General features: G+C 38.8%; 1 long non-coding RNA gene across 1 annotated transcript in view; it reads left to right on the forward strand.

Annotated features, from left to right (window-relative positions):
• The window catches only part of LOC132026076 (uncharacterized), a 63150-nt gene extending 38301 nt beyond the window's left edge, over positions 1 to 24849 (forward strand). The window contains exons 3-4 of the long non-coding RNA XR_009406759.1: positions 4899 to 5050; positions 24774 to 24849. This is a non-coding gene — a long non-coding RNA (uncharacterized LOC132026076). The remainder of the gene's footprint in view (positions 1 to 4898; positions 5051 to 24773) is intronic.
• The last annotated feature ends 528 nt before the right edge of the window (positions 24850 to 25377 follow it).

The following is a 25377-nucleotide window of genomic DNA, read 5'->3' on the forward strand; positions in this document are numbered from 1 at the left end:
GTCTTGTCCGATGAGGGAATTCATGGTCGTGCTGGTCAAGAAGGAGTGGGAATTATCACACTCCACGGAGTCCTGAGTGTTATTTTGTGACTTTAATTTGGACCAATCCATTGTATTACTTCTGGAATAACTCCTTAACTTCCTTATAATGTTTGAAACTAAAATAACTCCTAGAATATCGGATGCTCAATAAATGGTAAATCCTTCTCTTCTTCCCTTCTAAAGTGATATTTCAGGAAAGGAAGGTAAATGAGATTGTGGGATAATGGCTTTACCTGGCAATGCATTCTACTGCTGAGGAGGAAAACGTGAACATTTGGTGGGTCTACGGCACCTGTGAAAATGGAACGGTCATTGATGATGGGAAATTGACATGATAATGAGCTCATTTGTATTCCCGTTTGCCGTCTTCCACTGCCTTACTCTCTGACTGCTTAGCCAAATCCTTCTGATAGAATCTGACACAGCCCCTGAAATCTGGAGGTTTCTGTTTTTCTGTTAAGGCGATCCCCAGACACATTACAATTCACCATTTCTGCCATATCTGTCCTTGGAGGGAAATTAAAAGAAGATGGGGAGCATGTTCAGAGAAATGAACTCCGGGAGAAACATTAATACTCAAAAATGAAAAAACTTCCTTAATTCAAACTAATTAGGTACAAAGGTCAGTCTGAATGAAAGTCCATCTTATGTAGAAAAGTTGTTTTACAAAAACCCTCTCAAATCCTTTTTGGAACAAAATGGGATAGAAATGAAGTATTTCTTTTTTAATTCTAATGGTTATAGGAAACTAAATATTAAATCATATTCAAGTAGAGAATCTACTGGAATGAATTTCTCAGCCACATGATGTTACACAGTAATTGTTTGTATGCAGACGATTAAGGTCCTAGGTCCTTAGGCTCCATTGTTCATAAACATCATTAAGCAAGAGCAGCAATATTTGGGGGATGGTTCTTAGCTGGAGTTGTTCATCAAATTACCTGAGGTATCTTCACAACCAGAAGGTGCCCAGTCTCTCCCCCAGACACTCTCCTCTCCATACCTGTGGACAAACAAGAAAAGCACAACCTTGTTACATTTTGGGGGGGGGAGCCCCACATTGATTCTTACACACACCTCCAGCCGAAAACATGAATTGATTGAACACTCACTGTCTTATGAACATTTTGCTGAGATGATCTTACAGCTGGGGAATCTTAAGTGGTCACAGAGACAGAATTGGGACTAGCTGGTGCCAAACTCAGTGCTTTGTCCTTAGGACTACATGCTGCATAAGATAACATCAAGGAAGCCCAAATGTATCTTCAAGTTAATAAGGTTTAACTAGGAATGAAGAAATGGATGCTGATCCCAAATAAAAATACGCTAATCCCCAGATGCTTGAAGGTCTGGGCTCACATCAAGCTTCCCGGGATGTGCAGAGCAGGGAGAGCACATTGTTCCCAGAGGAAGAAAAAGCACCACCAACGTTAACCAGCTTGCGAGCCTCTCTTCCTACACATGTGGTAGGAATTGTCACCGACGCCAGAGCTGTATTTTATACCTGAACAAGCCTTTGTCCAAACATGCAGTGTTTCCTTACTAGGACACATCTGGCCCGCTCCTTGAACTGGAGCTCTGAGATTAGCTGGCCAGATTCCAACCGAGAAGGCTTTTTATCTTTCTCACGGTGACAGGCAGCATTTGGAAAGCCCAGAGATGAGGCCCGGGAAAGATGCTGATGCTATCGTGTTTGCTGTGAGAGCTATTATCCAAGAGAAGCATCTTCCTCAGGGGCCACTGCGTCCATCACACTGTCAAGACCCCTACAGCGGTCCTGACTGCCTGTCACACCCTGGTCTCAATCTCAGCTGTCTTCAAGAGCCCTCCATCAATTTGTCACCCCATCGTTGCTCACCTTTTCTGTCATCTCTCTAACCTGACATGGGTCTCCAGAAGCAGGATGCAGCTTCCTACCCCAGCCCTGTCCACATTGGGCTCCCTGGGGGGAAAGCCCCCCCCCCCCACTCCTTCATCACACAAGCGGTCCCAGGAGCAGCTTGGAGGGTGGGCGAATCACCAGTTTGGGAGACAAGTGACCTGGGTCTACCTCCCGCTGCCGAGCAAGGCACTGAACTGCTTAGAATCTGTGTTTTCTTATCTGCAAATGGGCATGATAACCCTTGGCCTACCTCAGCGGTCAGTGCTGAAGATCAAAAGATCATCTTGGCTGCAAGAAAGCGTTAAGGGTATCAGCGGTGGGTTCCCAGAACAGAACCGAATCAGAAGAGATCAGAGGCTGAGACAGTCATTCATAGGCCAAAGGGCCCATCTTTTTTTTTTTTTTTTTTTTTTTTCCGCAACTTCACTAAATTCAAGGGAGATGATGACAAGGTATGTTATCAAGTTACTTGGTGACCCATTGTTCATGCTTGGAATCTACCTCATGATTGCCGAGGCCCACAATATGAGTGTCAAGTCCCAGAAGAAGGCCCCTGAGAGAGCATTAACTCATAATTAACCAAACCCTTCCCCAGCGTTTTGCTTTACTCCCGTTGTCCATCTTTCTTTCTTGGCAAAGACATAGACAGTTGCTACTCACAGTAAAGGAATCCTTCTTGGACCAGGAGACCCCCTGTGCCTATATTCACATCAGTTCTGATTGTGTGGTGTTGTTGTAGAGCAACATGCTTGGAAAGCCTCTGAAACCATCCCGCAAGGCAGGAAGCACGATAAAGAGAGAGAAAATGTTGAACTGGGACTTGGGATCCCGACACCCACCCGGCCTCTGTCACCCACGGAGCTTTCCTCACACAAGTCCCTTTCTTAGCCATTCCCCGTTGCAGCTTCTGTAGTGTGAGTGGGTTGACTAGGTAATCCCCAAAGTCCCTTCAAGCCAGAAGATTCTCTGATCTACATAAACGCTTATTAGTGATGCTGCATATTGTCTTTACAACATTGTTCATATCTGCCGCACCTGTTTTATATATTGCCTGTCTTTTTGGTGATAAAAATGATCCCAGTTCTCTGATCTGTATAAGAAAGCCTTGGGGAATACATCCTCACCTGTGGAATGACTGACTCAGGGTCCCAATCGGAAGAATCGGCTCAGTCACCCAGCATCCTCTTCTCTTCCTATCTGCGCACTGACACAATGCTACCTTGTTCTCTCTTTCTCTCTCTGCCACTTGTTCTCTCTCTCCCTCTCTCCTTCTTCTTCTCTCTCCTTCTGCCAGAAAAGAACAAGATCTTGGGGGCTCCGCGATTGGGGAGCTTGAAGAATCCTTGTATATGATCCTTTCACACCACCATTGCTATGTAGAGCAATTTAAGTCTAGATAGAATTTTCATTTTTTAAAATGTGCTATGTTCTTCAAAGTGATTTTTCTCTCAAAAAGATATTTTCAACTGGTCATTCTCACCACCTTCTTGTGCACCTCTTAATTTTCTGTGGGACAGATTTACACACTCCAGATGCTGAGCTAGAGCTGCTATGATTCCACCTGTCACATCTGGCTCTTTGGCACGCTAGGCCAGAAGCTTCAAAGTTGCATCTCTGCACCGTACGTGGTCCGACTGCTAGCTGCTGCTTTATCTCCTTGGATGTAATTTTCCTTTGATTCACCTATAATTCTGAAGAATTGATGCATTTGTATCCATTTTGAATAAGGTTCTATACAAATGTTGCATTTGATCTCTGAGCAGACCGTTTTATTTTCTCCTATGTGGCCCCTCGCCTTTAATTCAGGCACGAGCCTCAGAGCAACTCAGAACCACCGTGCCTGCATCAGTGCACAAGCAGTTTTGTTTGTTCGAGAGGCCCTGCTTCTTGTTCTTGGAGGAAAAAAGAAAGCTGTGAGGGCAGGGGAGCCATTCATGCCCTTGCATTTCAGAAGATGACGGACAGACAGCAGGGCTCCCTGATTTCCTCTCCTCCCCTTTCTCATCCAGGTGCTGCCTTAATATTTGGGCCTCTCATTTTTGCAAACAACGGGATTTGGCGGAGAGGTAGAGACCATGAAACGTGAAGTGTTACTATAGAGAATCGTTCCTCAAAAGTGTGTTCCAGAGGACATTGGTCAGCTAGATATTTTGAATAATCCATTGCAAAGACTGCAGTGCACATCAACGTACTAACTGCTCTGAGAAATCCTGAGGCATAGAAAAATACATGCATCTGGTAGTCTTAAGCAGAATTTCCCGAATTTGTTTGACTATAAACCCTTTTTTCATTTCACACCCATTAGCCTCCCCTCAGAGCCCAATCTGTGGGCACTGTGGTGAAGGGATGCTCTTGATTTGCTTTAATGAGTCCACCAGCCCTGACATAGCCCCATGGCTCCTGTAGGTATGTTAGGATGTTGGACATTTAGTGCAATGACGGTGACACAGACCAAAGCAATTGTAATCAAAGGAGGGATGTGGCTGAAGTGGTAACCAATTTTCTCGAGATCCTCAACCACCAGCAAAAAAAGACAAGAAACAAAAAACAGACAAAAACAAAAAACACAACACAAACCTGGCTTCAAATACCAGATGAATTCCAGAATAATTTTCCTCAAGGAAACATCATTACAATAAAGCTAAGGAATAAAGATATGGTATTCTAAGACAGTTACCGGGGGGTGGGAGGCAGATTTATTTGAATGCTTAAATTCAGGTGAATTTATCTCAAAACCTCTTCCAGTCTTTTTACTGACTCATCCAATGGTGGGTTACTAGTAAGGATATACACACTGAGTATATTACTTATATGCATCCATAAAATTTATTTTTCTTACCTTCGTTTCAGCAAAATCACCAAGTATGTTGCTGTAATCAAGACTGTCACATAATCTATGTTCTATTTTTAATAATACCATATTCGACAACCTTTCCTGAGCCATCGTCATTCTTCAATTTTTTTTTTTTTTTAGGGATGGGGAAGGCAGAAGGAGAGGGAGAGAAAGAATCTTAAGCAGGCTCCATGTCCAGCACCGAGGCCTACGCGGGGTTCCATCTCCCAATGCTGAGGTCATGACCGGAGCTGAAATCGAAAGTCAGTCCCTGAACCCACTGAGCCACCCAGGTGCCTCTTAATTTTTTTAAATTAATCTCATTATGGAAAAACTTTGTGGTAGTAAATGGACTTGCCAGTAAAAAATGCTTAAAATAATACTTAGATTCAGAGATGCCCCATAAATTTTACGTATCATGTATAAACATTATGATGGTGTCATATATGCAAATTATTGCAAACGAGATATAAAATGTTTTTAAATTAATCATATAAATTACTATCACTCACACTGTAAGTTTCATCATTTCTTACAACAGTATCTAGAGTGTTCAAGTATTTCTTACATCTTTTCAAATGTTTCAACATTTGGATACTTAAAAAACAAAACTATTGCAACATATCGCTTAAGATCCATTTTGAATTGTAATCACATCTCTTTCTTTTCCTTCTTTTCCATAGTCACGCAAGTTTTTCTTTTTCTTGTTTCAGTCTCCTTCTCTTTTTATTAGAATGTCACTTTTGTTGTACTTAACTCATGTAGCTTCTTCCAGTAAGGGAAAGATAGTTCCTCTATAATTAAAAAGACAGTTTTAGCCATTTGAAAAATGAAATAGGCAAACGTAGGTCTATTTGACTGTTTTGTATTCCTGTCTAACAGTAATAGAAATTTAAAATCTATACCAAGTAACCATGCACAGTAAAAATTCAAAATTAATTTCATTTTCCATCAGAGTCTACAATTTGTTTTTTATTTGAGGACTTCTATTGTTTTGCTTAAGTCTTCTTGTCTAAATTAAACCTAATTACTTTAACAGCATTTAGTTAGCATTCCTTTTGTGAGTCTGACAGTAAATCTAAGGTCAAATTATATTTTTTTCTATCAAGATGGCTCGTCTTTAGACAGATTTAGAAAATATAATACATAATCTTTGAAGTATACCAAAGAAGGTCATCCTTATCAGTCGTAGTCATGTCTCCTAGTAACAAATTGAAACTATGCATGCAACATGACACAAAGAATACATCTGGATTTTCAGAAATACTGGCTTGTATGCCTTTTTCCAACCAACCATGTTAGTTCCATTATAATAGGCTGCCCCTTGACAGTCCTTTAAATCAGTGCCTAACATTCAAAGATGTTTTCTCCAGTTCTTCAATTAAATCTGTATTTCAGATATAAAATCAAAGAAATTCTCATTTATTTTGACTTCCTTGTTTGCTTCCTTTGACAGTTCAACAATTATGTGTAATAAATGTTAGAGTTCAACAAGATGTTGGTTTCTTGCACGATATTATCTTATTCTGTCTCACGTATGATTTCTTCTCTGATTTTGTAATCCTTTATAGTGGTCAGCTTTTGCCATAGCAACAAACAATGCCCAAATCTCAGTGTTTTCCAAGAATAAACACTTTTTGCTCACAGAGGTCTAAGGTAGGGCTGTGTCCATGCTAAGCACCTCCAAGGTTTTCTGACATGTCAACCCACTGCAGTCACAGGAAAAGTAGCATCCACTATGAAGAGCATGACACTAGAACATCAAGGGTTGGTACAGACAGAGCCAACCCACGCAAGCACATTTAAAGCTCCTATCAGGATGTGGCATATATCACGCTCCTGTGCTCCTCCTATCCCCCCAACCAAGGTAAATCTCATGCCAAGCCGGAAGTCAATAGGGTGGAAAAGTACATTCCCACCAGAGGGAGGCGTGGCAAGGGAAGTGACAGAAAGCGTAATTGTAGACAAATAGGACTATCTACCAAGATCAACCTCTTGATCATGAGTATTTGCTTTCTTCCTGAGACCAAAGTATTATTCAATCAAGTCTTCAGGCTTAAAGATGAGGATCTCATCATTTCCGTCAGGTCCAGTTCCAGTTCTTGTTGATCCAGAGACATATGAACTTAAAAAAACATATTATTCCCCTTCACCACATTCCACATACTATGGTCAGACAGGAACAGGGTAATTCCAGTAAATACTTCTGTTTAGAGAAGGAAGGAAAGAGTGGAGCCTGGGTTACGGCCCACTTCCACTCCTTGGGAGGACTATGCCAGTTTATTACTCTTCACATGTCTTGCCTCAACTTTCCAGGAGTTCTGTTCTCTTCCATCATCATCCTTGACCACATTTGAATAAGGCACCAGAAGATATGCTCTCCTGGTGGTCAAGCAATCTCCTAAGCTTACTTTCTATCTCTATAAACTTAGGTTATTTTTAAAATCTCAGTCACAGTTTTTCTGAACCCATGTTAAAGCATTTTTGGTAAGAGTGTTATATTAAATGTTAAAGGATTCTGTTTGTAGGCCTTTCATCTGTTTGATTGCAGTCAACTTCCTATGCCAATAACCGTACCATGGTTCCTTTCAACTTCTACATCCCTATGTATCTTTCTCTCTTCATAACAAGTACTTAAAGTTTATCGGGATTTGGTACAACCAGGCCCTTCTTTTTGCTCTCAGTTATTCTGTCCAACTGAAATAAACTACTTGAGGAGACACTATTAATTTAAACAGACACCTGAATGAAAGATGTGTAAGCCATGTTGTAAATGTGTTACTGCTCCCAGTCTGTGTGTTAATGGTAGCACTCCTCATTTAGCCCTCGTCCTCAGGTTATATATTAAAATGAGAACTTTTTATTGAAAGGACATGGAAAAGTGTAGCATATCAAATCAGCAGATCCCAGAATTCATGAATCCTCATTTTCCCTTTCTCATTGCAAACAAGCCATTTCTTTTCCTCAGCTTTCTTATAGTCTCCTATCATATGCAACTGATGATAACCAATCCATGCTACCAACAATCTGTTTCAAGGTCCCTTCACACAAATCCAGTAGGTACATTTTCTACCTATAACAATTTTACCAACTGTTTCACCAATATATAGCATAGGTTACTGATTTTTCCATCTTCTTATCTCTTCCTTAATTACTGAAACAATACCACATATTTGAAGGTTTTGTTAAGGAAGAATCCCACTCTTGGAACCAATTCCTGTACTCATCCACTTTTGCTGTTGCAACAATTACACAAATTGCTTGAAATTACAGAAATTACACATTAATTTCTTGCTTACGTTGCTTGAGGGCCATGGGTTAGATACTATTCTGTTGAGTCCTGCCACTGGGAGCTGCCTGGTTCTAAATGTCTTTTCTCTATGGGACCCAGGATGAATCTAGAGCAAGTTCTCCTCACAGTGAAAGGCAGAAGATCAAACAGACTATAGAACCAAACCAGACAAGCACATTTGAAGCTTTACCTTGGACCTAGTGTAGATCAGACCCACAGGCCAAAGTGACTCATTTAACTAAACTCAAAGTCCATGGTGGTAGAGAATATGTCCTGCCTATAACATACCCCAAATAATTAGGAATGAATAATATAATCTACCACACCCCTTATGTTAAGAATCTCATTTTGAATTCTTCATTCCAGATAGTTAGTGATCATTTATTTCATTGTTTTTGTATGTACATATACATGGCTGTCATTAAGTTCCTTAGTTGTAATGGGAGGCAGGAGAGACCCTCAAGGTGACAGAGGACAAACTCCAGAGCCCGAAGAAGTGCCAATCACAGGCATCCTTCCTTTCAGGTTCTATACCTCTCTTCATGCACCAGCTACCAACATCTTGCAGACTGGGACTTCTCTATAGACTGAATTTCTTTACAATATAAACCTACGGGGGTATTCACAGCAGCTATCTGGGGTAGCATAATAAGATAAATTACAGACCCTTCCTACAGGTGGGATATAACCTCTCTCTAAAGGTTTTCAGGCAGGACTAGAATGCACAGGGGTACTACAGGGAATGGGAAGCAGACGTCCAATAATGAGTGGCTGGGTGTGCCAGAGCGAAACAAGGAGAAAGGTAGAGAGAAATGGAGAACACTCATGGATAAGAGAAGGACCTGAGTACTGACAGAATTCTAGAGAGGAGAGAGTTTTAAGAAGGTGTTGATCAACACTGAGATATTTTGCATTAAATTAAAATATAATGAAGAATATTGGGCCTAATCAGCAGAAGCCCATTGTCAATATGTGAATAGTTTTCCTAGGAGATAGAATATAATTCCAGTCGTATCCATCTTAGTATTGAGTTGTTCAGCAATTCTGAAGTTAGGATGACAGACATGATGAGCAACTGTTGCCATTTATTGGGAAAGGATGAGGCAAGATCAAAAGCCTGGGAAGAGGGCCCTGCCTGGGTGTTCTCTGGACTGACACCCGTGATGGGTGGCAGCTGTCAGGAGAGCACTGTGAATAGGAAGACATCCAAAGGGCCCAGAACATACCAAGAGCGGATGTGAGGAGCCTAGAATGCTAAAGCATGCTTGATCTACCTCATAGTATTGCATGTGCCCCACCTAGGGAATATCCTAAAAAGTTTTAACTTTTAGTTGTGTGGTAGGTGATTAGAACAAGGCATAGCTAAAACTCAGGCAATCACAAAGTACATTATATCCAAGTTCTGCTGTTTCCACCTTCTCTACTAGGAGATTTCCAATATAAGTGACCTACAGTACCTCAGAGAGATAGAGAAGTCATGTTCATTATATTCTCTGGCCCTCACAGATTCAAAGTCCTCTTCATAAGTACCATATTTTAACTAGTTGGCCCAGAAAGACAAAGACTGACTTGCTAAACCATTATTGCCCTTAATTGAGGAAAATCCTTGCTAGATATTAAGCCAAGAGTGAAACCTAGCCCTCACAATGCACTCCATGGTTGAACAGTCTGACTACTTGGAATTTGTATTACAGCATTTTAGTTCTAACAGGTATCTTGTGGATAATGTGACCATATATCTATCATCCAAACCAAGATAATTTTGAGAGTAAAAGGGAATAGCTATTAATTACTGCAGAACAATGGGCATAAACCAGAACGATCCCAACCAAACCAGGATGGTTCCTGAGATGTGTGTATGTTAGATAGCCTCTAAGTCTCCCCTCCATAGTCTATTCATATGCTGCTTCTATTGAAAGGTAAATCTATTTCCCTTCTCCTTGGATCCTGGGCTGAACTCTTGTTTTTCTTTAACCAGTGGAATCCAGTGGAAGCAATGCCGCTGACAGGCCTAGCTTAAGCTTGGCAGCTGTTGTTTTTGCTCTCTTGAAAGTCCGTAGCCATGCTGTAAAGAAGTCCAGGCCCTAAAGCATGTAAGCACGTGAGCGATTCCCAGACAAGACCTTGTAGAGCAGAAGAACCACCTTGTTAAACTGGAGAATCATTAGACATAATAAATAAATGTCTTAAGCCATTACCTTTTGGAATGGTTTGTTATGTAGCAGTAAATAACTTGTCACCCTCCCTATAGGTGATATAATTCACCATCTACACACAATAATGCAATACTGTTTAAAATAATATTAGCTAATAGAGAGCTCTACATTCAATTTTAGTAGAATTTGACAGCTCTTACAGAACTAAATTAAGTGATCTGAGAACATAGGTACAGTTGCCAGACATACAAGTCATGTGACCTTGAACACAAGCAGCTACATTTAGAAAATGATCCTCAGTGATTTCTTAGGAGTTTGAGAGACCGATGTCTAGTATTTTCATTGACTTCTCTTTTTACTCTTTTTTTTTTTTCCTTTCCAATATCTTGACCAAATGTTTCTGGTAACTAGAACACCTTTGGATCTTCAGGTATCTATTGGCAAACTTGGTATCTTAGTTGTTAAGTAGTTTGAAAAGTTAGATAAATCTCTCTTTCCCAGAGCTCTTTGAAATTCGCAGCTGCAAAGTTCTGAAAAACTTGCCCATTAGCAACACAGCAGGTGAGTCCTGCTGGATGGTCATGACATTCAGTAAGATGACTGTGGCAGGGGAAAAATGGGGAACAGAGAATGGCCTCTGTTGAGATAGGAGACCCTGAGACTCCTACTTTTCTGAATTTCTAGAAACAGCAAATAAAACAAAACTCTGAAAGTCCTTGGTAAGCTTTCAGAATCCAGCTCTCCCCTTCAGAAGAATGGAGTTTTGTCAGGGAGGTGGTAGCATTCAGAGACAAACTGTGTTATAATTCAGATTCAAATCACTTTTGCTAGACCTTAAGCACAGCAAAGCACCGGTAGGTGGTCTAACAAGGGAGACAGGCAGGCCAGTATGACCTCGTGAAAAGTTTTCATGGAAGGATATTTTTAACAAATTATATCTTGATGTTTGCTCTAAGGGAAATTGTCAAGTAGAAATAATTTAAGTAATGCCTTTAATGAATAGATAAACACCATTTGAAATTAGCTGAGAGAATGGGTACTTCTATGAATGATGAATCCTTCACAAAAAGAACAAAAGTAAACTTGAACACAGACATTTTTGCTATTGTCAGAATTTTCCAATTATGGGTGTTTGAATTATTTCTGTTATTACTCTTCTAGTGACTCAGTCTAAAGCAGACCACAAAAAGAACTAAAGAGAAATAACAGTAATATTTCCTAATGCAATTTGCGTACTGTCAGTGACCATCAAAAAGGCATCATTGTCTTAAACTCTTTGGGAAGAAGCAGATCACAATGCACGTTTTTTTCTACCAAGAAAATAGCCATTATAACAGCATTGTTTTTGGCAGCATGTCACCTTAATATACAGGTGTTGCTTATTAATTAAAGTATGATGCTCTGAATTTACAATATTGAAGGGAAATCTGGTAACTCTGGCCATTATGTACATTTCCGCTCTTTCCCACCACTATCTTTTCTCTCAGTGTTTGTCTATAAGCTTAATTTTTTCATTTGCTTCAGCCAGAGAACCCTTGATAATTTGCACAATCACTCTATTCAAATTATAATGCATAAAGTCAGTGAACTTGAGGACAGAGCAATATAAACTATACAAAAATTAAATGGCAATAAAATGACCAAAGATAATAAACAGATTTTCAGTGACTGGGACACTCTATCAAGCAGATAACATATGTGCTACTGAAGTGCCAAGGAAGGCCATGAGAAATATTTGAAGAAATGATCAGATATGTTCAAACTTGGTGAAAGCAATAAATCCACCGATCTGAGAATCTCAACAAACCTCAAGCAAGATAAACAAAAAAGAAAATCATATCAAGGCATAACACAATCAAATAGCCAAAATCAAATAGCCAAAAAGAAAAAGATCTTTAATAAAAATTCAGTACAAAAAGATACATCATAAATGAAGGACCAAAGGTAAAAATGGCTGCCTACTTTATTACAAAAACAATGAAAGCTAAAAGACAATGCAATGACATCTTAAAAGTACAGAAAGAAAAAAACCTGTCAACCTAGAATTCTATATCCAATGAAAATAACCATCAGAAATTAAATTGAAATAAAGACTTCTCAACATGAAGTATTTCAGAATGAAAGAAGAAAGAGCACTGAAAATGATAAGTACATGGATTCCTATAAAATGTATTTTTTCATATTTTAATTTCTTTAGAACATAATTGCTTATAACAAAAATAAAACTGTATTGTGGACTTATAACATATTCAGAAATAAAACATAAGTCAAAAGAAATACAAACCTAAAAAGAATGAAATGGAAGTATATTGCTGTAAGGTTTTTACATTATGCATGAAGTGGAAAGATATTATTGGGGAGATATTATTTGAAGGTTGATTGTGACAAGTTAAAATTCACTAAGCAACCCCTAAAAAAATCACCAAAACAAATAAAATGAAGATCTGTAGCTAATGAGCAAATCCTGGAGAATAAAAATAGAACATTTACTCATCCTTGAAAAGAAAAAAGAAAATAAGAAAGAGAGCTAAATTGACAAAAGAGAAAGAAATGACAAGCTGATGCATTAAAACACAACTACATCAGTGATTACATTAGATGCAAATGATCTACATATTCCAGATAAAATGCAGAAATTATCAGTCTGAATTTTAAAAATCACAGATATGAGGGCAAGCTGGCTGTGAGAGCTGTCACCCCCATTGATTTCCAGGATGAATCTGGCTGATCTGGCTGGCTAGCAGATGTCCATTTCCTTTCTCACCACCCCATGAGCCCTCCTCCCAAATCTGCAAGCTTAGTTACAGAGGACGACCGACCTGCCCTGGCAGAGGAGGACATTCTTCATTCAAGGGTATACGAGTAGCTGGCTCCCCTGCTAGGACCTCCAAACAAGACTTTAAGGTCCATTTGTAGGAGAACATAGGACAGGCAAGTTTCCAAGTCTCCAAATACATCTAAACGAGGGGCTGCATGTGGCAGTCTGCTTTAAAAACGTAAGGGAGGAAAGGAGGGAGAGAGGGAGGGAGGGAGGAAGGCGAAAGAATGAAGAAGGAAAAGAAAAAAAGAAAAAGAAAAAGAAAGGGACGCCTGGGAGGCACAGTGGGTTAGGCAGCTGCCTTCAGATCAGGTCATGATCCCAGCTTCTTGGGATCAAGTCCCACATCAGGATCCCTGCTCGGCGGGGAGCCTGTTTCTCCCTCTGCCTCTGCCTGCCACTCTGCCTGCCTGTGCTCGCTCTCTCTCTCTCTCTCTGACAAATAAATAAATAAAATCTTAAAAAAAAAAAGAAAGAAAGAAAAATCAGAACCTAAGTGTATGCTGTTTATTAGAAATATACCTTAGGAATAAAATCAAATAGGTAAAAATTAAAAGAATCGAAAATATATACCTAGCATAATCAGAATAAAAACAAAGTAGCTATATTTATGTATGCAAAATATTAAGAATATTCCTGAGATACTGTCATTTTATAATGATAACTATCTTATGCATTCTTATGTATTCAGTAAGAACACATAAATATCTTAAATACATGTGCATCCATTCAACAGATCAACTTACATAAAACAAGAGCTGACAGGACTGAAAGGAAAAAGAGACAAATCCACATCTATAAGGTGAAGATTTTAACACTCCTCTTCCAGGGATTTATAGAATACATGATAGAAAATCAATAAACATATAGATAACTTAAACAACAAACCAACTAAATAGACCTAATTGACATTTATAGAATGCTTACCAGTAGCAACAGAAGACAAATTCTTTTCTGGTATATGTTGACATTGACTCAGACCATGTGCTGGGTCATAAAACACATCTTAATAATTTTAAAAGGATTTTTGTAACATAATATGCTCTCTTGCCACAATGGAATCAAGTTAGAAATCAATAGCAAAGAGGTATCTGGAAAATGCTCAAATATTTGGAAATTAAATAGCATACCTCTACATGCCAATGGGTCAAAAAAAGTCACAAGGAAAATTAGAAAATATTTTGAAATAAATGAAAATGGTAATGCAACATATCCAAATTTGCAGGATGTGAATAAAGCAATGCACAGAGAGAAACATACAGTAACACAGGCATATATCGGAAATAAAGGGCAGTCTAAAATGAATTCTCTAACCATCCACTATTGGAAGTTAGGGGACAAAAAGAACAAATCAAAACCAAAATAAGTAAAAAGAGAAGATAAAAGTAAGTGTGAAAATCAGTAAATTGAACAGGCCAACAACAAAGGAAATCAATAAACCCAATAAAATTAATGAAACTCTAACTAGACTTAATGACAAAACAGAAGACACAAATAATACAGATGTTAAATAGACAATAAGAGGTTATTATAAACAATTTTGTGCCAGTAATTTATACAATTTAAATGAAATGCACAAATTTCTTGAAAGTTAAGAATTACCAAAACTGGTACTAGAAAAAAAAAATTCAAAATAGCTCTATATTAATTAAATAAATTGAATTAACAATTAAAACCTTCACATAAAGAAAATTCCAGGCCCAGTATGTTTTTCTGGTAAATCCTATCCAACATTTAAGAAACATATCATATAAGTTCTATGCAAATGCTTAAAGAAAATGAAGGAGGAAAGAACATTTTCTAGCTCATTTTGTGAAACCTTGATACAACAAGGGCATAACAAGACAAAAATCTACAGACCAATATACCTCAACAACAGATACAAAAATCTTTAACAAAATATTAGCAAATAGAATCAATAGGAACCACTTTCTGAAATGAGCGAAGTCTAGAAAATGAATAGCTTAATTCTGAGATATCCAAATGAAAATAGCAAGTAGTCAAATAAAGAAATAAGCTTAAAGGCAACAAATTAAAAGAATTAAAAGTTACGGGGTGCATGGGTAGCTCAGTCAATTGAGCCTCCAATTCTTGATTTCAGCTCAGGTCATGATCTCAGGGTCATGGGATGGAGCCCCTCACTGGGATCCACACACTGGGTGTGGAGCCTGCTTCAGATTCTCTCTCTCTCTTTGCCCCTCTCCCCACTTTCTCTCTCTAAAAAGAAAGAAAGGTAAAAGAAAAAGCAGCAATAGAAACCAAAACTCAGTATAAAATTATCTTTCACAATGCTGAAGGAAAATAACTGTGAAGCTATAAATGTTTATTCAGCTAAATTAATAAGAGTAAAATAAAGAACCTTTCAAACAAACAGAAGTAAACATACATAAATATCCAAGAAAATTCTGCAAAGAAAGAATAATTGAAAGTGACTAATGCTGCCAAATATAAAACAGTAACAAAAACACTGAATAATGGCACAAGATTGAAGACACACAATTAGAGCAGAATAGAGCAGTAGAAATATATACAAAAACATAGTGGAAAGTAATTTCCAATGAAGTTAGCCATGACATTCAGTGCTTTAAAGATACACTATTCAATAACATTGTCAAGACGAATGGACAGAAATTTTTGAAAGGAATTAAGTTGAGTGAGTGACATTTCCAATATAGCCAGGTGGGAGACTCTGGTTTTCTTTCCTCTTAAATGCAAAGAACAGACATATGTGCATGAATCAGTCCCGTTTGAGAAAAATCCAGAAGCTAGCTGAGTGACTTTTTCACATCAGGCAACTGTAAAAAATACCCACATCAAAATGGGTAGGAAAGGCTAAGAAACCTTCTCACCATAAACCCCACTTGAGTCACAGTGCCTTTCAACCAGGACAGAATTCCCAATTCCCATCTTCTTCCCGAGGAGTAAAGGGCGTGAACCATAAAACTAGAGTCCCAAATTTTAAGGCTGATACCCAAAGCCTCCAGATCATCCAGCTCTGAGAGCCAGTGGGAATTGTACTCATGAGTTTCACAGGACTGTACCAAACAAAGAAGCAGTTTTAAAATGGGTGGGTGAGGATTTCCCATGTCTATCCACCCAGGCTCAGTGCATAGAAAGCAAACAAGATCACCAATCTTCCAGTTTCTCCCTGGAAGGAGTTTGACTTTCCCATCTGCTGCCTGAGGATCCAGCTTCTAATCAGCCTGCATGTGAGAGCTAACTAGGGTTCTCCCAGGAACCTGAAAGAGCTGGTGGGTACTTTTCCTACCTTCTCCCCCTGGCTGGCTTCGACAATAAAACCAAGACACCAGTATCTCCCTGGAAGGAGGCTGTCCACACACTGAGTGCTCCGACTTTTGGAGGCATGAGCCTTCAATCACCTAGCTCTGATAGCCCATGGGGCTGGACATCCATGAGTCCCATAGGATCATATTGAACAAAGAAGCAGTTGTTAAATGGGCATACTAGCACTTTCTGCAACTATTCCTCCATCCCACCCAGCCTCAGTGCAGTGGCCAAAAGTTCCCTCTCTCAGTTTCTTTCTGAAAGGGATTTGATTAAATATTTTCCCAGCTGCTACCCGAGGGTCTGGCTTCTAATCAGGCTGCATTTGAGAGCTGACTAGGATCCTCCTGGGAAACTGAAAGAGCTGGCGGGAACTGTCTGTCACTCCCCTTTCCCTTGCTGACTCCTGTAGTAAAACCAACGCTCTAGTTTCTCCCTGAAAGGAGGTTGTCCACACATCTTTCACTCAACTGTTATGACTGCCACCCAAGAGACTGACTCCCAAATCACCTAGCTCTGGGAGTTAATGGGGTTCAATAATCATGATTCCCCCAGATCATACAAAACAAAGAGGCAGTTCTATTTGGATACACAAGAGCTCCAAACGAATATTCTTTCTGGCTCAATACAAAGTAAGTAGGCAAAGACACCTAGATCCTGGTTTCTCCCTGACAAGGGTCAAACTGTATATCTACTGCCTTGACTTCCCCAGCTGTTGCCTAAAGGTCTGGTTCCCAACTGTCCTGCATCAGGGCACTGAAGGAGCAGACAATTCATAGTCCTCTGAGAGCCTAAACTGTCGTACAGAGATTTCCCACACCTTTGGGACACTAATGGGTCTTGTCATACTCCAATCTACTGGGGGCCACTAAGCCACTGAGAACAAAGATGGTGAGCTGGATAGTCACAAAGGTTTGAGAGTCAACCAGGAGGACAGGTGAGGCTGATTGATGAGGTTCATCTCTTAACTGAGGCCAGTCTGTCAAGACAGAAAGAGGAGTCCATTTTATCTAATTTGAGGAAAGAAACACAGAGAATTTTCGTTTATGAAGAAACAGGGGAGTTTGTCCCAAACAAAAGAACAAGATAAGTCCCTATAAACTGACCTTAAGAAAACAAAATAAAGTATTTACTCAATGAAGTTCAAAATAGCAGTCATATAGATGCTCACCAAGGCTAGGAGAGCAATGCATGAACAGGGTGAGAATTTCAACATAGAGATAGAAAATATTAAAAACCATAAAACAAAAATCACAGAACTGAGGAATGTAATAACTGAACTAAAAATTTCAATAGGTTCAACAGAAGACTAAATCAAATGAAAGAAAGGATTAGCTAACAAAAAGACAGGGCAATAGAAATCACTCAGTCAGAGGAACAAAAAGAAAAATATTTTTTTTTTTAAATGAGGATAACTTAATGTACATACGGGACACCATCCACTGGCTTGATATACGGATTATAGGTATCCCACAAGGAGAAGAGAGAGAGAAAGAAGCAGAAAGTGCATTGAAAGAAATAATGGCTGAAAACTTCCCAAACCTGGGAAAAGAAACAGACATCCAGATCTAAAAGATCAGAGATTTCCAAATAAACTGAATCTCAAGAGATGTAACTGAGACATATTAGAGTCAAAGGGTCAAGAGTTAAAGAGACAAAAAATAGTTGAAGGAGTTCAGTACCTCTAGACGGGTCTTACAGGAGACGTTAAAGAGAGTTCTTCAAGCTGAAATGAAAAGATGCTAATCACCGGCACAAGGTGGCTCAGTCTATTAAGTGTCTGCCTTCGGCTCAGGTCATGATCACAGGGTCCTGGGATTGAACCCCATGCTAGGCTCCCTGCTGAGCAGGATGTCTGCCTCTCTCTCTTCCTCTGCCTCTCCCCTTGCTCATGCATACTCTCTTTCTCTCTCTCAAATAAAACATTTTTTAAATCTTTTTTAAAAAAAGATAACATGATAACATATGAAAGTATAAAACTTACTGGCAAAGGTAAATATATAGTTAAATTCAGAATGCTGTAATATTGTAATTGTAATGGTAGCATGTAAATCACTTACAACTCTACTAGAACGGTTAAAGACAAAAGAATAAAAAATAAGGACAACTACAATAACTTGTTAAGGAATACTCAGTATAAAAAGCTGTAAATTGTGACATCAAAAATATAAAAAGTTGGCGATCTATAAAAATGTAGAGATTTTGTATGCATTCAAAGTTAAATTGTTATCAACTTAAAATATAGTGTATTAACTACAAGAATGTTTAATGTAAGCCTCATGGTAACTATAAAACAAAACCCATAGCAGATATAGAAAGGCTAGAGAAAGGACTTAAAGCATACCACTAAACAATCACAGAGGAAGAGAGCAAGAGAAGAAAAAAGGAACAGAAACTATAAAATAGTAAGAAAACACTGAACTAAATCATAATGGTAAGTCCATACCTATAAACAATTACTACAAGTGTAAATGTATTAAAATTCTCTAGTCAAAAGATACAGAATGGCTGAATGGATGAAAAAAAAAATCAAGTCCCAACTACATGCTGCCCACAAGAGATGTATTTCAGCTTTAAGGGAAAACATAGATTGAAAGTGAAGAAATGGGAAAAAATATTCCATGCACATGAGAATCAAATGAGAGCAGAGATATTTCTACCTATATCAGACAAAAACATTAAGCCAAAAATTAACAAGATACAAAACAAGGTCATCATATGATAAAAGTCATTATATAAGGTCAATTCATCAAGAAGATATAACAATTCTAAATATTTTTGCACCCAACAATTATAAATATTTATGCACCTAAATATATAATGGAAATATTAACAGATTTGGAGGGAGAAATAGACAGCAATATAATAATAATATGAAAAGTCAATACTCCACTTTCAACAATGGGTAGATCATCCAAACAGATAATCAGTAAGTAAACATTAAGCTTAAATTATTTATTAGATCAGCTGGATCTAATATATAAATACAGATCATTCTATCCAACAGCAGAATACACATTCTTTTCAAGTGCAAGTAAAAGATTCTCCAGGACAGATCACCTGTTAGGTAATAAAAGAAGTATTAACAAATTTAATATTGAAATCACATAAAGCATCTTTTCCAACCACAATGGTATGAAACTGGAAATCAATAAGAAGAGGAAAACTAGAAAATTCACAAATATATCGTGATTTTAAACAACATGCTATTGAACAACCAGTGAGTCAAAGGAGAAATTAAAAGGGAAATTAAAAAATATTTTGAGAAAAATGCAAATGAAAGTACAACATACCAAAACTTATCATCTGTAGCGAAAGCAGTTCTAGGAGAAAAGTTTATACTTATAAGTATAAACTCCCATTAAGGAAAAGAAATCTCAAATAAACAACCTAACTTTATACTTCAAGGAACTAAAAAAAAAAAAAAAAAAAGAACAAACTTAACCCAAAGTCAGTAGAAAGAAGAAAATAAGATCAGAGCAGTAATAAAGAGACTAGAAAGACAACAGAAAAGATTAACAAAACTAAGAGCTAGTTTTTTAAAAAGATAAAATTGACAAATCTTTAGTCAGACTAAGAAAGAAAAGACAAATTAAAACAGAATTGAAAGAGGAGACATCGTAACTAATAACACAGAACTACTAAGAATCATAAAAAAAACTACTATGAACAATTATGTACCAATGAATTGGATAACCTAGCAGAAATGGATACATTCCTAGAAACATAAAACCTACCAAGACTGAATCATGAAGAAACAAAAAATCTGAACAGAACAATTATGAATAAGGAGATTGAATCATTAACCAAAAACCTTCCAACAAAGACTAGGACCATATGGCTTTGCTGGTGAACTCTACCAAGCACATAAAGAAGGATTAATACCAATCCTTTTCAAACTCTTCCAAAAAATTAAAGAAGAGGGAACACTTCCAAACTCATTTTATGAGGCCAGCATTACCCTGATACCAAAGCCAGACAAGGACACTACAAAAAAAGAAAACTACAGGCCAATATCCCTGATGAACATAGATGCAAAAATCTTCAAAAAAATTACTAGCAAATGAATTCAACAGTACATTAAAAGAATCATACATAATGATCAGATAGGATTTATTCTTGTGATGCAAGGATGGCTCAACATATGCAAATCAATCAGCAGGATGCACCACATTAAAAAAAATGCAGGACAAAAAGGATGTGAGCCTCTCAATAGATAGATAAACAGCACTTGACAAAATTTAACATCTTTTCATGCTAAAAACTCAATAAATTAGATATAGATAAAATGTACCTCAGCACAGTAAAAGCCCTATATGAAAGCCCACATCTAGATTCATACTCAATGAAGGAGAAGGAAAAGGGAAGTTTTTCCTCTAAGATAAGTAATAAGACAAAAATGTCCACTCTCACCACTTTCATTCAACATAGTGCTGAAGTCCTAGGCAGAGAATTAGACAAGGACAATTATGCCATAATAAGTAAAAGGCATCCAAATCAGTAAAGAAGAAGTAAAACGTCTCTGTTTGCAGGTGACACTTCATATATAAAAAACCTTAAGACTCCACTAAAAAAACTGTTAGAACTAATGAATTCAGGAGAGTTGCAGGATTCAAAATGTACAAAAATCAGTTGAATTTCTGCATAATAACAATGAACTATCAGGAAGCAAAATTAAGAAAACAATCACATTTACAATGGCACAAAAATTAATAAAATGCTTAGGAATAAATGTAATCAGGAGGTAAATGATTTGTACAATGAAAACTGTAAGACGTTGATTTAAAGAACATTATTGGTGAAAGCCACTGAAGAAGACAAATAAATGGAAACAAATAAATGTTCATGAATTGGAAGCATTAATATTTTTAAAGTGCCCATACTCCCCAAAGAGATCTGCAGATTCAATGTAAACCTCACCAAATTTCAACCACATTTTTCACAAAAATATAAAAACCAATCCAAAAATTTGATTGGAACTACAAAAGACCCTAAGTAGCTAAAGCAATATTAAGGAAGAAGGGCAAAGCTAGAGGTATCACACTTCCTGATGTTAAACTAGATCACAAAGCTATAGGAATGAAAACAGTATGGCCCCAGCATAAAAACAGGCACATATGTCAGTAGACCAGAATAGATAGCTCAGAAATAAATGCATGCACGAACAGCCAATTAACTGCCAACAAAGGTGCCATGAATATACAATGGCGAAAGGACAGTCTCCTCGAAAAATAATGTTGGGAAAACGGTATCCACATACAAAAGAATAAAATTGGGCCACTATCTTATATCATACATTATAGATTAAAACAGATTAAAAGCTTGAACATAAGCTCTGAAACCCTGTAACTTTTAGAGGAAAACGTAGGGAATGAAGCGCCTTGAAATTGGTCTTGGCAATGATTTTTTGGATTTGAAACAAAAACAAAAATAAATGTGAACCTACATCAAACTAAAAGGCTTCTGCGGAGTTCTTATATGTTGCTTAGTGTGAGAGCCAAATCGTTGGCTCACCAGACCCTAGATGAAGGCGCGTCACAGGAAGTCTAAGACATGCCAATACACAACAGCTACTCTGGCTTTTTTCTGTCTTTGGACACCCCGAGCTTGCTCCTAATTTGGAGACTGTGGACTTATTTTTCCTTCTTTTGCACACGGCATAATCTTTTATTAGTTATTCTTGTGTTGGCTTCTTCTCTACCTCATTACCTCCCATTCCCTCAGCTCAAACATGATCTCCTCACAGAGACCTCAATTTAACCCCTTAGTTAAAACAGAACACTCTTCCCCACCACAATTATTGCAATCACAGATTGTCCTGTTTACTTACTTACTTATTTATTGAATAGCCATTTTCTGTTTATTTTCCTCCACTAAAAGAGAAGCTCCCTTAGAACACAGAGCTACTATCTCATCATAGTATCCCCATACTGACACAATGTAAGTGCTCCTGACACAATGTAAGTGCTCAATAAATATTTGCTGACTGAATGAGGGCTGCCCCTGAAATGAGCAGAGAATGCATTAAGATTGCCTAGAAGGGGTGGGGGTGCCTGGATGGCTCCGTGGGTTAAGCCTCTGCCTTTGGCTCAGGTCATGATCTTAGGGTCCTGGGATCGAGCCCCACATTGGGCTTTCTGCTCAGCAGGGAGCCTGCTTCCCCACCCCCCCCCTCCGCCTCTCTGCCTCCTTATGATCTCTGTCTCTGTCAAATAAATCAATAAAATCTTCAAAAAAAAAAAATTGCCTAGAAGGGCCAACAGTTTGGGGGGAGTCAGAGAAGGCTTCTGGAAGGATGTAAAGGCATGTCTATAAGTGGGGACCTGATGAATGAGAAGGCATTTACTAGGGTGACCTTTGACTCAAACTGAAGCAAAGGGGAGAGGGGACTTCCGAAGATTGGGCCTAAAAAGCTGCACTTGGGGAGGAAAATGTGAAAAAGGAAACAGACTTTTGTTGGAAGGCTGGGTCTACCAATAGTCCAATAATGGTTAGAAATCAGATCGAGAGGTAAAAGATGGCAATAGTGAAGGCTGGAAATATTAGCCGAGGACAAAATCATAGAGGGCTTTTGTGCCACCTTAAGGTATTATCTTAAGGATGGTGGGAATCTTTTGAGATAATTGAAATCAGAAGCAAGAGATCACATTTATGTTTTGAAAAAAAAACTTGTGTCCCTAATACCTCATACAGTCTGTGGCCAACCTAATTCTTACCCCAAACCAGGAAATAAACCCTCAGTGGAGGATGAGTTTAGGAGGAGCAGTCCCAGGCAGAAGCGCCTGTCAGCGGGGGCAGGGGGGTGCTGCCACAGTCACCCAGGGGAGAAATGACAGTGGCTGACTGCCGAAGATGCCAGGGGTATTTCCAGAGCAGGGCTGCAAAGGCTGCCCCATCACCAGTCACCTCTCTATCTTGGACAATGTAATCCTACCCTGCATGTACTTTATTAGCTTTGCAGACGACAGAAGACATCATCCTCATTCTCTACTTGACTTTTAGATGCCTGCCCAGGTTCCTAAAGGACAATGGGAAGGAAGGTGACTAGGTTTCCTCTCGATGCCTCTTCCTCTTCCCTCATTTCAGAAGTGCCTCTTTTTCAGATTTCTGCAATCTTATCATTAGCCCTAGATATGCTACAAGCATGTCCCTGTCTTTCAAACAAAGACCTGAAAAAGAAATTGAGAGAACCACCCAACTGAATCCTTTGGTGAGTGTATAGATTCTCATTTTCCTTAAGGAGAAAGACTCATTAAGTAGATCCTGCGTTCACCCAGGGCCCATGTTTACGAAAAACTAAACAGGAGAAACTCTACAAAACCAGTTCCAGAAAGAGGCGAGTCTATCCGTGTCAAACCACAATCCTGGAAATTGAATGTTTAATTCATAAAGTAAATTATAAGAGATTACTTGTACAAGTAGCTGCAATGTCCTTAAAATTATTCTTTAACTGAGGAAAAGTTTTTTGACCTTTGGAGAAAATGCTTGCTTCTAGCTATGACTAAAAAGAGATTTCCTTCTTTCTCTGTTGTGTTAAGAATCTTTTCTTCTTATAAAGAAGGCACCACAGTGATTTATAACTGTCATAAAAGCCTGGAATCCTTTTGAGGTTAAGCTACTCAGCTATTCAACTTTTACTACAGAAACTTTGAAATTCAAAAAGAAAAAATAATGTAAGTTTTTGAAGGACATGTGTTGCTGTAGGTGATCCTGTTAATTAAAAGTGATTGCCTGCTAGGAAATCATACTTTAAAAAGTTTCATGAATTTATTAGAACCCTGAAGGTATCTTTGTATGCACAGAGCTTTACACGCCATTTATGCAATTTTGTTTCAGATCTGCTGAAAGTCTTGCTGACACTCCCAGAGCAGGGAACAGCACTGTTAGCATGTGTATGTGTTTTGGCTAATTGAATTATGTGAAAATACATACTAATGAAGCTGTTAGCAGAGGTGTTTGCTGAGTAGACACTCCCTCTAATTTCTTCTAAATTAGAAGCATCTTTCTGCAGCAGATTGACGTTTTAGGAAAGGCTGCCTTCTCCTAGAAAAATAGCACATTGTCTAATATCGTGATTCATTTTTGTGCACGCTAAAAAGCTCTCTGCACACCTGATGTGCACATTGTACCAGAGAAAACCTAAAAGGCATTTTTAATTTCAAAAATGAGCTCCTCTGGAAAGACCAATGATGTGTAATTATCCAATAAAATTAATGAACGAATTATTAATCTTCTCTTAAAACATTTCGGTCCCCCCCTCCTTTAGCACACTTTTAAGAATGATGGTGTTTAGTTTGGTTTGGTTTTAATGAGGATTATCATTTAATGGCCCTATTTCGATTTTGTTTTTTCCGCATGTCTCTTTGCAAATAGTAGCTCGTAACATTTGTTGCTGTAATTCTGCGATCCCCTGATGCTGGTATTTGAGAAAGACGCTATGGCAACGCTGTGGTTGTTTTTCACAGGAACCCAGGGAGCTATCAAAATCGGAGAACGTGCCTCTGTTTGCAGTGGAGGTAGGCAGGCGGTGAAATCCCCGCGCACCGCTCAGGCTCCGGGCGCCAGCAATCAGCTAATTGCTTAAGGGGGATGCGGAGCCCTTGCCCCCGCGCCGCCCGTCGCCTGGCGGGTCACTGTCACCGGAAAGCGGCTTGCCTGCCCAGTGTCGCATCGCTGCCTTGCACCGTGTGCTCTGCTGCCCGAGAGGAGCGGAGCTGGAGGCGCAGGCTCTCGGCACATCCTGGAAGAAAGGCTGCGGCGGTTGCATCTTCCGGCTCGGGGCCAAAAGGAGGGGAGCTTCGGCGGGAAAAAGAAAACCCTGAGAAAACGGGAGCTCCCCGCGCAGTGCTCCACGTGCACGTCGGGAACACACAGGGATGCCTGAGAAATCAACGTAATCCGAGACTGAGCTAGAAAGCGGCCTCGCCGCCGAAACCCTGGATGCTTGGGAAATTGTTTGGGGGGACAGTCGGCCATAGAGAATGCCTAGTGAAGGGAACTTACACTTAATGTGATAGGTAACGTTTTTACAAAATGTGTATACATAATTGTATGTGTGAATATATGTGT

The sequence above is a fragment of the Mustela nigripes genome, chromosome 10 (assembly GCF_022355385.1).
Source record: "Mustela nigripes isolate SB6536 chromosome 10, MUSNIG.SB6536, whole genome shotgun sequence".
NCBI classification, from domain to species: domain Eukaryota; kingdom Metazoa; phylum Chordata; class Mammalia; order Carnivora; family Mustelidae; genus Mustela; species Mustela nigripes.